Source organism: Protomyctophum parallelum (genome assembly GCF_964188405.1).
Source record: "Protomyctophum parallelum genome assembly, chromosome: 3".
In the NCBI taxonomy this organism is placed as follows: Eukaryota; Metazoa; Chordata; class Actinopteri; order Myctophiformes; family Myctophidae; genus Protomyctophum; species Protomyctophum parallelum.
This window is the reverse complement of record NC_139698.1, coordinates 33424531-33442035: the sequence shown is the minus strand read 5'-3', so window position 1 is coordinate 33442035 and position 17505 is coordinate 33424531. Positions and strand designations below refer to the sequence as shown.

At 43.9% G+C, this 17505-nt stretch overlaps 1 protein-coding gene across 2 annotated transcripts in view; it reads right to left on the bottom strand.

Moving 5' to 3' along the window:
- gask1a (golgi associated kinase 1A) overlaps nucleotides 1-17505 on the bottom strand; it is a 36951-nt gene that overhangs the window by 17045 nt on the left and 2401 nt on the right. The window lies entirely within an intron of this gene.

Genomic DNA, 17505 nt, shown 5'->3' with positions numbered 1-17505 from the left:
TTTCATTTTACATGGTGATGAGAACATACTGTCCAGTGACATTGGGCCAAGTTGTTGTGGAACATCTTTCTTCATTAGCATATGACATCCAATGTACTACATTTCTGGTGTGAAATGGCACGAGGGACCCCCACGAAAATACCAGCCCAAAAATCGGCAACACACAGATGTGCCCTTTTGTGGGCTTTGAGCACCTGCCCCCTCAGTGCTCTCTTGGCAACTCCTCCAGACAGACTTAGTCCATCTGTACTGGCCATGCATCCACAATTTATTTTCCAGATTCCACATTCCAGAGGGCTAATTTGCATGATGCTGGAACAAGAACGCAACTGAAAAGTGAGTTGAATACTGTAAGCTCTGTCTAATGGCCCAGTTAAAAATCCTCACCTTGCCCGCTCCATAGGTGAAAAACGGACATTTTCATTTCTCAGCAGAATGACCTAGATGCTGCCTCCTCTCCACTCTGTTCATCGTATCTCTCTCCCTCTCTATCTCTCTCTCTCTCTCTCTGTCCTGCCCTCTCTATTCCACTTTCTCTCCATCCCTTCCCCCTCTCCTTCCCTCTGTCCATTTCCCCCCTCAACTCCCCCCTGCCTTCCTCATTTTACAGAAATACTGAGCAAAGGAATGTTTGGGACCCTTGAGATGTCTTCCCCATCTTTGAGATGTTTATGACTTTCCCAGATTCGTCCACCTGTGAAAGGATTCCATTATTCTTTCCCTGCTCGGAATGTTCGGAACTAGGGTCCTTCACCAGTCAGCTTAGGTGCCCTGGGAGATCCCAGAGAGAACGGTGGAAATACCATCAGGTTAACACAGACCAACAGTAAGTGACTCCGTTACAGAGGATACAATCACTGTAAAAAAATATCTCACAATCATTAATGTGTTGCGACGCATCATGATCTGTGTAGATCTTCAATTTTCGTTACTTAAAAAAAGGGATACCTGGTTTAATGTGGTAACAGACCTGACTAACAGACTGACTGACTAAATGAATGAATGAATGAATGAATGAATGCCTCACTGAGTGCATGCATGAATGTCAACAGTAACTGAATGTCCATGGGGGGAAGAATCATTTTTGCCAAGCTATCAAACCATGCTAAATAAATAACTAGTGCTTACCTATAGAATGTTGTGTCCTTCTCTCTGTGCATTGCAAATTAGCATATTCTGGACACATAGTGTATCTTAGTGCCCACCTTGGACATTAGGACACATGTTTAAACAAGACTAACAAGAGGCTGCAACATCCATCTAGTCCATTTGGGTCAAGTGTGTGGAGTCGCGTGCACACACATGCACAAACAGGGATGCAGATGCCCTCTTTCCTCTCCTACTTTAGTTAACCTGCAGGTGGATGGATGGATGCTGTATCTTTGAACTCCGATGGAGGAGTTTGATTTGAATTTCTAATGTTTGTCATGATAGATTATGTGCAGCCTCTGCTTTGATGGCCTACGTTTTGACTACTGTTCAGTGAATTCAGTTGTGTATAAAGTCAACATTGTTTGAAAGCAAACTGTATTGTACCTGTACACAAAATACAACCTTGAACCTGAAATACCTGAAAAAAGCCAGAAAATAGCTGAAAAGTAGCTCACACATTGCAGAGCGACACGCTGTGCCGAACTTGTAGATCTGCATTTTTTTTTCAGTGCCTGACATTGGAACACAAAATAGGGAAAACTCTAAGCCTAACCCCATAAACTCTGAACGCCTAATCCTAACCTAACCATAAAACAACAATTTGCATTGTGGTCCCCATGTAACATTTGAATGCTATAGACTAAAGGGAATTATGGGCCGGGGGAGATATTAAGCTTTTTTTCATCAGGCAGAGACTCTGAGCCACTACTGATACACCCACAATACCCATTTCTTCAAATTTGACTATACTTGTGGTGTGGGGACATTTGGTTGGCGCCCCAGCCTGCATCCTCCGTGAGGAGGAAGCCCAAAAACCTTCGATGAGGCCTTTAGGAGGGCCATTCGAGTACCACCGTTACCCAGGTGGAGCCTGCAGAACCATTGCGGCTCAAGAAACCACCACTCCTGAGTCCTGAATGAAGTGTCTGGTCCTGGGAGTCTGGTGCAACGCACAGGTCCTGGCGGTACTCCTGGTGAGAGCAGGAGTGGACCTGGTGAGACGTAGGAGGGGCCCGGACAGGAGTCAACCCACAGAGCCTAGTCCCTCCACATGCCAGAATTGTACCTCCCAGTCCCCGCAGAGTAGTTCTGGAGTGGATCCAACGGATTGTGTGGCCCTGGTCTTTCCCTAGTGGGGCTGATCGAGGGTAGCTACTGGGACGTACATCGGTGACTTGATCACCCCGGCTGGGTCACCCGAGTGAGTGGTATGATGTTCGCGAGACCCGAAACCCTGATGACCTTGGGATGCATCACTGAGGATACGTCCCAGGTTCCAGGTTCATCCAAGCAATGTATTTTCCTTCTGAGGCCCTCACAAGTATAGTAATATAGTACACACCTCCACCACCTCCACAGGCAACCCCTCCTACCTATAATAATAAGCCCCCTCCCTGCCGGCGGTGCTCATGGCAGGCCAGGTGTCTGGCTGTGTGACAGCTCCCATCTTTTCTTCCCCTCCATTTAGTTCATCTGTTCTTCTCCTCAGGCCGAGGGCTGCAGGGGAGGTATGCAGCGCTGGGTCCCGACATGCAACAGGTGCTGCTGCTGCTGCTAGGCGGTATAATCCTCAGTCTGGACTGAACTACTTGAACCCTATAGCATCCTTATTCCAGGGGAAATTGTTTGGCGTGAATAGCCATTGAGGTCGCCACGCGTCGCAAGGCGATGCACTATTGTGAGACTTTTCGGCGAGGATATTAAACATGAGTGGGCCTAGTATACGCACAGCCCTGGTGCACTCTGGTCAAGTTAAAATGGTTAAGTCTAAGAGTCTGAGAGACAAATGGACGGTTAGCCGAAATGTGTGTCACTAATCATTCAGAACTAAATAACCAAAATGAACTGGAATAAAGATATATATTTATTTATTTATTTTTAATCATTATTTTTGATTTTGTGAGGATGAGGAGCTGGAGCTGGAGGAGGTTATATTCGAAAATAATTATTAAAAAATAAATGAAAACAGTAAATGAAAAACGGCCCCTCACGTATTAGAAGGACAATATCAGTCAACAGATTTTCTTTTGATGAATCTATCATGGTTAAAATGGAGTTTTAAGTTATAATGGGTTTGTATAGGAAGGGGGCAGGGCACCTAAATGAATATCAAACTAACAAATCTAATTACTGAATCAAGCAACTTAAGAACTGCCCGGGGTGTTCACATAAGCCTGTAGTGTAGACATTAAAATGACCACATTTTTTGTTGAAAGTGAAATATCCCTTTAAAAGTGTGTGCACATAGCTGTGTTTAATCAATTAAGGTCACAGAGAGACTTGCAGCTGTTCTGTTTTCTCTTTTAGGGAGATCTGTAACGACACACATGTACGGGTTATGCTAAAACCTGCTGACACATCCTTGTCCTTTCAGCCTTGATACATTTTTATGTTGATAGAATTTAAATTTTGTGGCTGTTGAAATTGTGGACACTACTACACCAAGATGTCAAGCTTGGGTTGTAAACATTACCGAATGAAGCTGAGCAGTCATTTTTGTTCTTCCTTGGCTCAAAAAACAAAACAATTCAATTCAAACAATGTTTTTTGGGGGGAGAGATATGGGGAGTGACACACAGCAAAGGTCAAACCAGCGACAAGCTGTCAGGTAGCATTAGCAGCCTAGTTGTGCCCAGATGACAACCTCAGCCGTCTGGGCCAATTGCTTCAGTTTTGTCGTTTGTTTAGTTGAAGAAAATTCTAGCACTTTTGTTCAATGCATTTACCCTCAGTGCTTATATTGAACCATAATCGTCTGGCTTGGATATATATGGTTATGTAAATGTGTGTGTGTCGTCTGCATAATAATTATGGTAACATGCTTTGTTGTTTTCCATAATCTGAACCAGTGGGAACATGTAGATGTTGAACAGAGAACAAAGAACTTTGTGTGCAGGTTTATTTCACTAAAGATGTCAGTAAGGTTACAGTAATGTCAAATAAAAGCTGACGATGAATTTATTTATGCTGTGACAAATAAACTGTGTTAATGTCAAAGTTGGAATTACAGCATGAAATGTATGAATGTCTCTTTCTCTGTATTATAATTACTCACTTAGATGCAGAGAGAGAGAGAGAGAGAGAGAGAGAGAGACAGACAGACAGACAGACAGACAGACAGACAGACAGACAGACAGACAGACAGACAGACAGACAGACACACACACACACACACACACAATTCAATTTTCAATTCAAAGGGCTTTATTGGCATGAGAAAACATACGTTTACATTGCCAAAGCAGAAAGAACAATACAACAATACAGCAATACAATCAATACAAAAATTATGTACATTTGAAGGTCAGAATCTTCAATAGATCAAATTCTATGTACCCAGGTCACTCGATGCAGGTATAGTGCAGGAATATACACAATGCTTAGTCTTTAGGGTGGTTGTGTTCCATTTGATATCCTTCTCCTATCACAGCAACTCACAAATCTTGCTGCTGTGTTTGCACATTGTTGTACTTCGCCCAGCAGATATGGGATTTTTTTGTCGTTGGTCATGTTTTCAAAATCTCTGTGTGTGGTTGTAATCAGTGGGAAGTATGTGTCTCTGATGTCTTGGTACAATGGACAGATGGTTAGGAAGTGTAGCTCGGTTTCCACTTCATTTTGTGTGCAGTGAGTGCATAGTCTGTCTTCTCTCGGGATACACGTCTGCCTATGACGGCCTTTCTCGATCGCGAGACTGTGCTCACTGAGTCTGTACCTAGTTAAGATTTTTCTTTGTTTTGGGTCGGTCACGGTGCTCAGGTATTCTGCCACTGTGTATTCTCTGTTTAGGGCCAGATAGCATTCTAGTTTACTCTGCTTTTGTGTTGCTTCTTTCCAATGTGTCAGATAGTTTTCCTTTTGCTGTTTTATAATTTGGTTTAGTCCAATGGGTTTTCTATCTCGTGGCTCTGTTTGTGTTTGTGCCCGGAGTTCCAGGGCCAGGTGGCTGAGGGGGCATCTCTCTAGAGTTTCACTGTGTGTGAGTGCCTTGTTATGGAGTGCATCTAGGTCACTTTCTTTTAGGTGGTTGTAGAACTTAAGTGCTCTCTTTTTTATTTTGATTATGAGTGGGTATCGTCCTAATTCTGCCCTGCATGCATTATTTGGTGTTTTCCGCTGGGTACGGAGAATGGATTTGCAGAGTTCTGTGTGTAGGGTCTCGGTTTGGTGTTTATCCCATTTTTCAAGGTCATGGTTTGCTAAAGGTCCCCAGATCTCGCAACCATAGAGGGAAATTGGTTCTATCACAGAATCCAGTATTTTAAGCCAGGTTTTAATTGGGATGTCTATTTTGATGTTTCTTTTGATGGCATAGAATGCCCTTCTTGCCTTGTCTCTCAGGTCCTTTACAGCTTGGTTGTAGTTCCCTGTGCTGCTGATGTTTAGGCCAAGGTAGGTATAGTTTTTTGTTTGTTCTAGTGGGGTTGTATTTAGGAAAAATTGGTGGTTTTGGCGGCTGGGCCTTTTTTGAAATATCATGATTTTAGTCTTAGTTAGGTTCACTGTCAGGGCCCATGTCTGGGAGAATTTGTGTAGGAGATCAAGTTGCTGCTGTAGTCCTTCCTTGGTTGGGGACAGCAGCAGCAGGTCATCTGCGTAAAGTAAGCATTTGATTTCTGTGTTTGCCAAGAGGATGCCTGGCGCTGTAGACTGTTCTAACGTTTTTGCTAATTCGTTGATATATATGTTGAAGAGTGTTGGACTCAGGCTGCATCCCTGTCTGACTCCTCGGTTTTGGGGGAAAAAGGCTGTGTGCTTTTCGCCTATTTTAACTGCACATTTGTTGTTAGTGTACATTGATTTTATGATGTCATAGGTTTTCCCCCCAATGCCACTTTCCAACAGTTTGTACATCAGGCCCTCATGCCAAATTGAATCGAATGCTTTTCTGAAGTCGACAAAGCAGGAGAATAATTTGCTTTTGTTTTTGTTTATTTGGTTGTCAATTAGGGTGTTGAGAGTGTAAATGTGGTCTGTTGTGCGATATTTTGGTAGAAAGCCAATTTGTGATTTGCTCAGGACATTGCTTTCTGTGAGGAAATTTAGAATTCTGTGGTTGAGGATCATGCAGAGGATCTTTCCGAGGTTGCTGTTTACACAAATCCCACGGTAGTTATTTGGGTCATATTTGTCTCCACTTTTGTGGAGTGGCGTTATCAGCCCTTGATTCCATGTGCTGGGGAAAATCCCAGAGCTGAGCACGATATTTAGGAGTTTTAATATGGCCAGTTGGAATTTGAGGTCGGTGAATTTTATCATTTCATTTAGGATTCCGTCTGCCCCACAGGCCTTCTTTGTTTTAAGTGTTTTTATTTTGTCTTGTAGTTCTTTTAGGTTGATTTGGGAATCTAGTGGATTTTGGTAGTCTTTTATGGCTGACTCTAGGTTTTGTAGTTTATCTTTTATTTGTTTTTGCTCTTCGTTCTTCTCGATTGGGCCGAAGAGTCTAGAAAAATGGTTCACCCATATATCTCCATTTTGGATGGGTAGTTCGTCTTGTTTTAGTTTATTAAGTCTGTTCCAGTTTTCCCAGAAGCTGTTTGTCTGTATGGAATCCTCAATATCTTGCAGTTGGTTTCTAACATGTTGATCTCTTTTTTCTCTTACTGTGTTCTTGTATTGTTTCAGTGTTTCCCCATATTGGAGACGTGTGTTGTGGTTGTCTGGGTCTCTGTGTTTTTGGTTTGATAGTTTCCTTAATTTTTTCCTGAGATTCTTGCAGTCGTTATCGTACCATTTGTCATTCTCAGCATTTTTCCTGGCTTTTTTGTTTGAAACTTTTAGGTTTGCTAGTGAGGCTGTAAGTTCGAATATATAATTGAGGTCTTCTACACACACACACACACACACACACACACACACACACACACACACACGGACAGGGAGAGCGAGAGAGAGAGAGAGAGGAGAGAGAGATCTGAATTTCATGTCATAGCAAAATCCTCTGTGTTAATTTCCACATAACATTTAGGATTTGACTGTGTAGGATGCACGTGCCATGCGGTTGTCTAACAACTGTCAGCTTATTTTAACAGCTTATACTCTGTTCCAAAACAAGTCATGTGGCACCCACCAACACCACAGCTCAGGAAATGATGGACAGAGAGAAATATACAGTACAGACTGTACAGTGAAGGGGACAGCAAAGACAGACCAGGAGGAAAGAGAAGTAGGGAATGAAATAAGTATACAAAAGCGTGCGTGCGTGCGTGTGCCATCAACTGTCAACATCACCCAATCAGAACAGGAGGGGACCTTGATGAAACCAGTCAGATCCTCTCTGACCCCCCCCCCCCCCCCCCATACACACACACACACACACACACACACACACACACACACACACACACATAAAACAAACAGAGACCGATCGTGAAAGAGGATGACACAGAGAGAGAAGGAGGCAAAATGGGAACGTCTTATAAATGGTCTCCCTAGAGTGAGAGGAGAAGGATGTAACTGCAGACAGTAACACGGACGGATGCAGTGCAGAAGCAACACAACAGATACTCAACGCAGTCATGGTCATTTGTAAGAATGGAACCAAATGGACCATTGACCATAGACTGACACCACGCCACAACGCGTATTCAGGGCGGAGTCACCACCCCCAGGGGAAGTTGTGATTTGCTCTCGTTCACTGCAATGCAATTTGCGGCATTTCTAAAACAATATTGCGCAGAGTAGCGATTATCAAACGTATTTGCAATGCCATACGTTGAAAGATCTGTTGCCCGTGGACAAGGCACGTTACCTCCGCAAGTTAGATATTATCGGCATAGATGTTTGTCCGTATGTGATTAAGGATTGGAAAAAGTCGCATTGGCAGCCATAGAAAATTCTGCCCAGGGAAAAAAAACGGATGTGTTTTTGGGCGTTCCTGTCTTATGTGGTGTCAGTGTATTGCTGTGTCCGTTTGGTTCTGTACACGTGTTGTCTCTTGTAGTCGCATCTAAGAAGGAAGACCTCCTCCTAAGCACGCATGAAGGTTGTATAAAACGAAACGCAGTCCAGCTACCCTGGAGGGGGACTCAGCAGGGTGTCCCCCGTGGCCCGTCTCACGGAAGCAGCGCTCTGTCTGCATTACACAATAATGAGAGCACGCTGTATCGCTGATGGGGTAGGACGTGAGGTAGAGAGAGGATGGCCCTTCTCTGCTACATGCGACATCAAAGTACTCTTCCGCTCCCTTTGTTGTTTGTTTCTCTATTTTAAGTTTGCGAGCAGAAGTGCACAGGGAGAAAACAGGAGGAGAGGAGAGATATTCAATAAATGATAGTATAGAGGCGACTCAGGCGAGGAGGAAATGAGCAATGATACTGCTGCTGGTTAGTGCTGTGGGCAGATGAACACATCAGTGGAGGGGTGATGCAATATCAACCCTTAATATAAGGAAACGGTCATGCGCACGCGCCAGCGCACGCACACACAAACACACACAGACTTTGAAATAAGCATGAATGCACACCGAATTACACACACATACACGTGTAGAATCCCACACTCAGTTCAGACTCATCATGCACCCCCATTCTGTCTTCTTCTGCATGACCTTGGCAGTGCCTTAACGCACAACATTTATCTATCTGAACTCCCATAGGGTTGAAACCTAACACTGCCCTTCCTATAGCCTGAGTTGTGACCGTTTTGCTACACTGGCCTGCTGTCGGTAACATGGTTCTGTACAAGGCAGACCTAAGCTCAAATTACTGTTTGGAATGGAATAAATCATCTTGCAGGATACGTAATGGGTAATTGCACCCCTGCCTTGCCTCGTGTATACACAGTATAAATGTATCCTGAAATTGGTTTCAGCATAAATGCTCCTTTGGAAATAGAAATTGCATATTCTAAACCAGTTAAAAATAGTGTATATAACTTCTTTTCTTTTGTTAAAACAATCCTGCCCAGTTGACATTGACTGACCTTGGGATTATGAAGCATTTTTGTAATAGGATACAGGAGGCCACTGCAACTGTGTTTGCATGCTCTTTTTTCTATTCCTCTTCCAAATTGTAAAATAAATCACACCTGTGTGAAGCGAGGGGTGCTCTTATCATCACACATCATCATCCATCACATTCCGTGCTCAGCCAATCAAATCATCACTATGGGGTACACATAGACGCTCAAAGCTGGGCATCCCTCAACAAAATAAAAATAAATTAACTCCAGACAGAGTGACGAATCTCCAAATTGTATTTTTGTTGGCAATAGTAAACTAGCAGATCTACAAGCAGATCTACAAGCTCATAGCGCGCCACCGAGTGGCGCGCTACGAGCTTGTAGGTCTGCTATTTTTGATAGCAAAAACTGTCAGGACATTTTTAGAATCTGATCTCAGGTCAAAATGGGTTAACCGGTAGCGCATGTCTCGGCAGTTGCGGCGTCGGCCACTGAACGGACCGACACTGCCGTAGTGGCAGTTTAGTGTCATAATCCCCCCCACCTTCCACGGCAGGTGCCGCCCCTCCCCCGCGTTTGATTGTCGCTGCCGGATATATGCACTCGCTCCTTCTGCCTGAGCCACTGCCACCCCTATAATTAAAGTATTTGTGCATGGCTGAACAGACCTCCATAAAAGGGACATAGATGCACAGGTAGCTACAGTACAACATACAGTAGGTATAATCTGATGGGTATTATTACGGTACATAACTACGTGGGGCAAGCACTTCCAACTTGCATCGTTCCCGAATTAACTGAAATGAACTGATTTAAGTCACTCACTCACTCAGAGTGAGTGAGTGAGTGAGTGAGTGAGTGAGGGAGTGAGTGAGGGAGTGAGTGAGGGAAGGAGTGAGGGAGTGAGGGAGGGAGTGAGGGAGGGAGAGAGAGAGAGGGAGAGGGAGAGAGGTAGGGAGGAGCAGTCAAAGCAGAGGCAGTATAATCTTGGCAAATTAACTTTGAAGACTGCTTCCATCACTCCACCTGCAGGTGATCAATATGTGCTGACATGTTAACAGTGTCTGGACCTCTCCAATATGTTTCATGATCCCAATCATCCCATGCAAGCTATAGGAATGAAGCAGGAGAGGAAAGCGGTCATGGCGTGTGTGCATGCATGCGTGCGTGCATACATTCGTATGGGGGCGGGAGGGGATACTGTCTGAGGAGTCATCTAGCTGTCTGCCATCATGCATCAATTTCATCTGGTGTGTCACCGTGTGTGACAGTATGCAATCTGCTGCTGACAGGTCTGGCCTGTGTGTGCGTGCGTGCGTGCGTGCGTGCATGCGTGCGTGCGTGCGTGCGTGCGTGCGTGTGTGCGTGCGTGCTGTGCGTGTTGTGTGGGCGAGTGTGAAGTAATGAGTGTGTGTGCATGTTAAAGTGTGTGTTTGTATTGTAACATGTAATGTGAGTGTGTACGTACAGTATGTCAGCAGCTCAGAGGAGCAGATGGGGACTGTCCTGGATCAAAGCCAGTGTGTGATGTTCTATCTGTAATGCTCATGAGGGAATAGACAACTGGGCCTGCTGAACTCACTACATTTATGTAGCACCTTTCTCCAAAGCACTCTACGACAAGACACCAACCTGCTCATCGGTAGCAGTCAATGGTTAAGTGTCTTGCTCAAAGACATAGACATGTGTCGGGAGCCAGCTATCGAACCAGGAACCTTGCGATTTTAAGACGGACACTCTGAACTCCCAATGTAGTGAATTTAGCTTCATACAGCTCCTACTGTATATAAGATATACAGAAACATATAACACGAAAATGTATGTCTCAGCAGGATCTAGAAAAAGGTGTCCATGCGTTCATCTTCATTAGGCTTGACTACTGTAACGGTGTCTTTACAGGTCTCCCCAAAAAATACATCAGACGACTGCAGTTGATACTGTACACCTGCTCACTGCAGTGTCAAAGAATTGATTTCATAATACTACTGTTGGTCTATAAAGCTTTAAATAGTTTAGGGACAAAATACATTTCTGATTCCGTACAATATATCATTAACCATTCAGACCTCTCAGGTCATCTGGGAAAGGTCTGCTTTCTGTTTCTTACAACCACAAATACACATACACATCATACACATACACATACAACAGCATTTAGTTTTTATGCACCACATATCTGGAATAAACTCTCAAAAAACTGCAGGTCTGCTGCCACTCTTATTTCTTTTCAAACACAACTAAAGATGTTTCTGTTTGCTGCTGCCTTTGATTGAGTTATTTTTTCTCTCTTTTCTTTTATTTTCTCCTCTGCACTGTAGCCTAACTGTATCTATTCATTTTTACTTATTTTGTTTCATGCATCCTATTGTAATTTTATAATTTAATTATTGTTTCCTTTGCATATTCCTTTGCATATGTGCTATACAAATAAAATTGCCTTGCCTTGCCTTGCCTTGCCTTGCCTTGCCTTGCCTTGCCTTGCCTTGCCTTGCCTTGCCTTGCCTTGCCTTGCCTTGCCTTGCCCGCTTAATATTTTAACCTGTTTGGAGAATAGTATGCATTACACAGATTTACAGTCCAAAGCAACTTATGAGCACCATTCACCTGTTCTAGGACAAAGGCTGCCCAAAGCTGCTTGAGGCTTCAGGAAAACGAGAAACCAATCACTGGTCTGCATGGATTGCTATTGCTGCAGGTTTGCTCTGCCCTTTAATTTGATTTATATCTCATTCTCAAGATAACTGTCCCTTCAAGCCATTACAAAAAAGATTACTTTCCAGAAGCAAAATTTTGTATAATAATTTCACATCATTGTCGACTGTCGACTGTCCTTGACAGGTTCTAATTTCCTATCGACTCCAGATTGTCACAGACAAATCAGCCCTTTCATTAGTCAGTCAAAGTTAGAAAAAGTTAGTTTGAGAGTAAAGTGATCTGATATGTCTCTTCCCTTGGCAACGGAATGAAGGATGAAGAGCGTTATGTGCCACGCTCTGTGTGTAGCTCTGAAAGTCATTACACCATGGCACAGATATGCTCACTCCATATGGTTGCAATGGGGAGCGAACACGTGGCAGAATCTGTTCTTCATTGTACATTCCATTCTCCTAAGAGGAAGGTGCTGCATGAGGGAAAACATTTGTCAACACAACCACTGGCCAAAAGTTAACCGTGGCAAACATTTCACAAACATTTGAGTACACACAGCAAACAGATGAAACCAGTGATGTTTCTAGTCATATCCAGATCAATCAATTTAAATGTGTTCAAAACAAGCCAGTGCACTTGTGCAAGGACGCGCTGATGATTGCGGCCACTATAGCCACTTTGAGTGAACTTTGCAACGTTCGGCACAGCAACTCGCTCGCTTTGGCTCGCTCAGTGGCGCCTCAATATTCTCTACCTATTACCCCTTCTGTCTGTCCATTGATGCTGTACGTACTGTACATTATGAGCGATGTACCACCTCCGCAAATCCACCCATTATAGAAGCCTCAGTTCTCACAGTAGAATGAGTCGAAGTCAACACTCTATGAAGGTAGTTTCTCTACTACACACTCGCACGAACGCACGTGCGCGCACAGCCACACACACACACACACACACACACACACACACACACACACACACACACACACACACACACACACGCATGATATGTGGTGAGCAATAGAGCTGCAAATTGGCTACTGTTGCAACATCCCCTCAGTTGCTACTGAGTAACTTGTGAGTGAGAAGAGAAGAGGGTGTTATGGCTGCCATATGTGCAGAAGAAATACAATAGTATGCTACATATCCTTTAATAAATCACACAAATCTCTGCGAGTGAGTGAGCTTGTCCCCAGTGGATTTCAAGAAGATTTAGCTACTTAAAACGCGCCAATCACGGCGAGGACCCTAGGGAGTGATGGAGTGATGCACCAAGTCGGCCGTAGCGGTTGTCCAAAGAAATATTTGTAAGTCCTCAAATCCCCATACAGTATATGGACTGCGTATATCAGTTTGCGTCCAAGCATAGACATGGTAACGCCCCTCCTGCCTCTGATTGGCCTACCGACACTGCCCGTCTTGACTGTCCTAAACTATGCTGGATAATCTGATGCGTGGTTACTAAATAATACAAGTATGATACAAGAGAACAGTAAGTTTATTTTTCTTTATCCTTTTTAGTATAATAATATTAGTTTACTATACATAGATTAATATACGATAATCAACACTAACATTTTATTTAGAACACACCCAAATCAATGTTCAATCAATTATTCAATCAAAGCAAACGGCATAAACAATATTAGTTTGCCTCTACAAAAATAAAACGTACAAGTTAGTTACAATGCTGCATTCTGTCGCACATGCCAAGCTGTCATTCTCTTGTATTACTTCCCACCACGGAGTAACTAAACCTCGCATCTCAGAGGACAGTCAAGACGGGCAGTGTCGGTAGGCCAATCAGAGGCAGGCAGTGCGATACCATGACTATGCTCGGACGCAAACTATACGCGTATGGAGTACCCTTATATCATCAATGTGATGTCATAGTAATGACATTATCCACTAGCCTGGACTCCTTATTTGCGCATGGAAATCAATATGGGCATAAAAGAGACACAGACAGATAGATACTGAAATATCCTACTGTATATGTGCATAAAAAGGACACGGACGGACGGACGGACGGACGGAAGGACGGACAGGTCTATCTATAAATGCATGGAATCTCTGTCTGACTTCAAATTTGGTGTGTGTATTGCCGAGGAGGACCCAAGGGGGTGCAGTATAGTGCCGAGTGGGAAGCAGGTCTACTGTAGGTCCAGAAACAAACACTGTGATAATGGCTACTGCACTAACTCTGACAACAGCTATTACATAATCAAAGGGGCATGCGTTCCAGATAGCATTTCGTCCATATACTGGATACTTCTAGTACCCTGACAACAGGTACTTGAGTAACCAAAGGACATACATTCCCAGGGGACAGAGTGGCATTCGGACGCACCGCCACTCCGACTGCGTGGCTTCCGCACGCGTTTAAGGTTTGGGATAGGGTTAGTAATAGTAGTAGTCAGAATGCTTCGGAATGCCTGTGTGTAACCACATTCCCAACATGCATTGCCATAGTTATTTACAAACTCAATAGAAACTAACTAAAGCATATTGCATTTGATTTTTTGTGCTTGCAATTCTGCCCTTGTTGACTGTCATTAGTTTAATTGCCACAGGGTGTCACATACTGTATGTCAAACAAACCCTAAGGCCACAAGGATGTGGGCTTTTATGTCACACATGCACTCAATGAATAACATATTGATGGCAGTGCCAGCCTAATTACTGTAATTATTTTGACTGTCCTGATAACCTTTATCGTTCATGCTACAGTACACATAATCTCATTAACTGTACCACACATTATGTTTCCCATATGAATTTATATAACAACCCAAACTGACAACACACACATTAATGGTGCTGAATGCAGTCCTCTACCGCATGCAGTCTCTGCTTATCGCATTAGCTCTGGTAGTCATGTCTACAACGATTGCAATAGTAGCTTCCAATGTATAGGCTTAGACGCTTGCTTGCACTGACTGACTACAGGGGCATGGGTTCACTGTGCTGCTGGTAATGTGTTTAAGGTTAGTTTCCCCTACAGCCCTTTGGCAGGAGTCCACACATTTACACATGGTGGAGAGTCTAGCTTTCATGGGCTTATTCATAATAGCAGCAGGGCAGCACACATTCTCTCATGCGGTATGCACCGGTGTGTGTGTGTGTGTGTGTGTGTGTGGTGTGTGTGTGTGTGTGTGTGTGTGTTGTGTGTGTGTGTGTGTGTGTGTGTGTTCAGGTGAGTGTGTGACAGACAGACAGACAGACAGACAGACAGACAGACAGACAGACAGACAGACAGACAGACAGACAGACAGACAGACAGACATTACTGACTTTACTGTCTGTCTGTCTGACTGACTGACTGACTGACTGTCTGTCTGTCTGACTGACTGACTGACTGATCTGACTGACTGACTGACTGACTGACTGACTGACTGACTGACTGGACTGACTGGGCAGAGATTGTTTGGACTGTTTTACCACACCCCGGAGCCCTGAACCCACAGTCGCCCCGGTAGAGCAGGTCGTCCAATGATCCGTGGTTCGGGCGGTTCGAATCCCCCGGCTCGAAGTGTCCTTGGGCAAGACACTGAACCCCAACATTGCACATTGCATGCACAATCTATGATAGCGCCCTTGGATAAAGGCACTATACAAATGCACCATTTTACCATTAACCCCTAAGACAGGTTGATACGATACAGCCTAGAATTCCACACCAGAGGCTCACTGCTCCTCCTTTCACCTTCAAGACTATAAAGGAAAAGTGTGCGTGTGCGTGCACACACTACATCATCCATTTACTGTCTCACACACATATGCTGTCCCCTCTTTGTTTATCTGTCTTTCTCTCCGTGTCACAGTCTCTCCCCCCCCCCCACTCCCCCCCCCCCCCCCCCCCCCCCCCACACACACAACACACACACACAAACACATAGTTCAGGAAGGGGAAAGTGCAGCTGAGAACACAAGGCACGACAGCAAGGGCCCGGAGTCCCCTTGTGTGTAACATACAAAGACTGCCTATGCTAGGGTTTGGTGGTGGGCAGGGGCAGGGGGGATTGGATGAATTCTAATGTGGGCCCCATGATATGACCTAGCAGAGGATGGAGAGGAATGTACTGAGTTGCCTATATTTCTGGTTACAAAACCCTGCCACAAAGGAATGCCAAAAGAAATCACGTACAAATGAATGTCTGTTCAACCAAAAGTTAATTCAGCAGTAGGGTAACCAAAAGTTAATTCAGCAGTAGGGTAGTTCAGGTCAAGGCTGATATAAGATCCATTCATATACAGTACTATGACGGTGTCCCTTTGTGCGTTGTGTTTCACTTGAAAATATGTACCGTAGGAGGATTTACTGCAGTAGCTGATACATAATTATATATTCCAGACAGTTAATGAATTCCTTCATTTGAATTCTGACAAGACTGAAATTCTCAAATTCAGTCATCTCTTGATCCCAGTCACGTTAAAGCAAAGTAAAACTTGACTACATGCCTACATGCCTAGGCAAAAACACAGGCTCCAAATAGTAAAGAACACTGCTACGTATTATTCCTATTTAACTTCCCTTTAAAGGACCACTTCAACACTTTTCAACCTACCTTCATATAATCACTCATGTTCATGATAAAATGCCTTTTTCTACAGTCTTTGTCTCATGGGAGGGCTGGGGGGGGGGAGGGGGGGCAGTTCAGAAACCTGTCCACCAGTGACATCATCAATGGGGAATCCAAGCTAACGGCAGGCTTTCTATTCCTGAAAAGTTGCAATGCGATAATGGAAGCCGTTCTCACGATAATAAAAAATCTCTCTCTCTCTCTCTCTCTCTCTCTCTCTCTCTCTCTTTCTCTCTCTCTCTCTCTCTCTCTCTCTCTCTAAAGTATATGTATTTGGTTAGAATGGGTAGGGTTTAAAAAAAGGCAAGAGTTTGCTCTGGTGCACTGGCCTAAAAGTGGGTCCTTAAAAACTGCTAAAACTTCTGAAATGTTTTTATGTAGGTATGTATGTGTGTATGTATTTTAAAAGGGGGGGCTTTTTGGTAAAAATCCCTGCCCGCAATACCTTCATATATTTAAAATGAGTCCAAAATAGGGTTACCAGTGAAGGGCCAACTGCCTATTCACTGGGGACTATGCAAGGCAGAGGCGTCCACCCCCCTGAGTCCAAGTTTAAAGATGGAGTGCCACGATTTTTTTCCACCCTAAAACATGATAATCAGGTATTATTAAAATATAAGGTGGAAGAACTCTTTCCAAAAAGTGTACAGTATTTGTTAAAATCATGCTTTTATGTGGACACGCCCACCAGTTCATTAACCCATTCTGACCTGAGATCAGATTCATACGAGTTTTCCACTGGACACACACTGGTCTGATTAACCCATTCTGACCTGAGATCAGATTCTAAAAATGTCAGTCGTTCTTCGATTTTTCAAAAAAATAGCAGACCTACAAGCTCGTATCGCGCCACTCGGTGGCGCGATATGAGCTTGTAGATCTGCTATTTTTCAATAGCTAAAGCATAACATGATGCTAACACCAAAATGGGTGCCCGGTCAGAATGGGTTAAGTATGCCTGGTTTGCCTGGTGGGTGGTGATGGGTGGTGATCCACCTGAACTGAAGCCGCACCCACAGCTGTAGTTGTATGATAAAGAAGGAGGGGTTAGGGGAGGGGCTGATAGTGTGATGTCACTATATTGCTGTTTACTTCATTGGCCCGTTTGACTGTCAAGGGTTCAGCCTCCAGGAAGAAACCCTAAATACAAAGTTAATACACCATTGCGCATAAAAACAACTCCAGGGTGTCTAATGAAGTACTGTCACCTCATAGA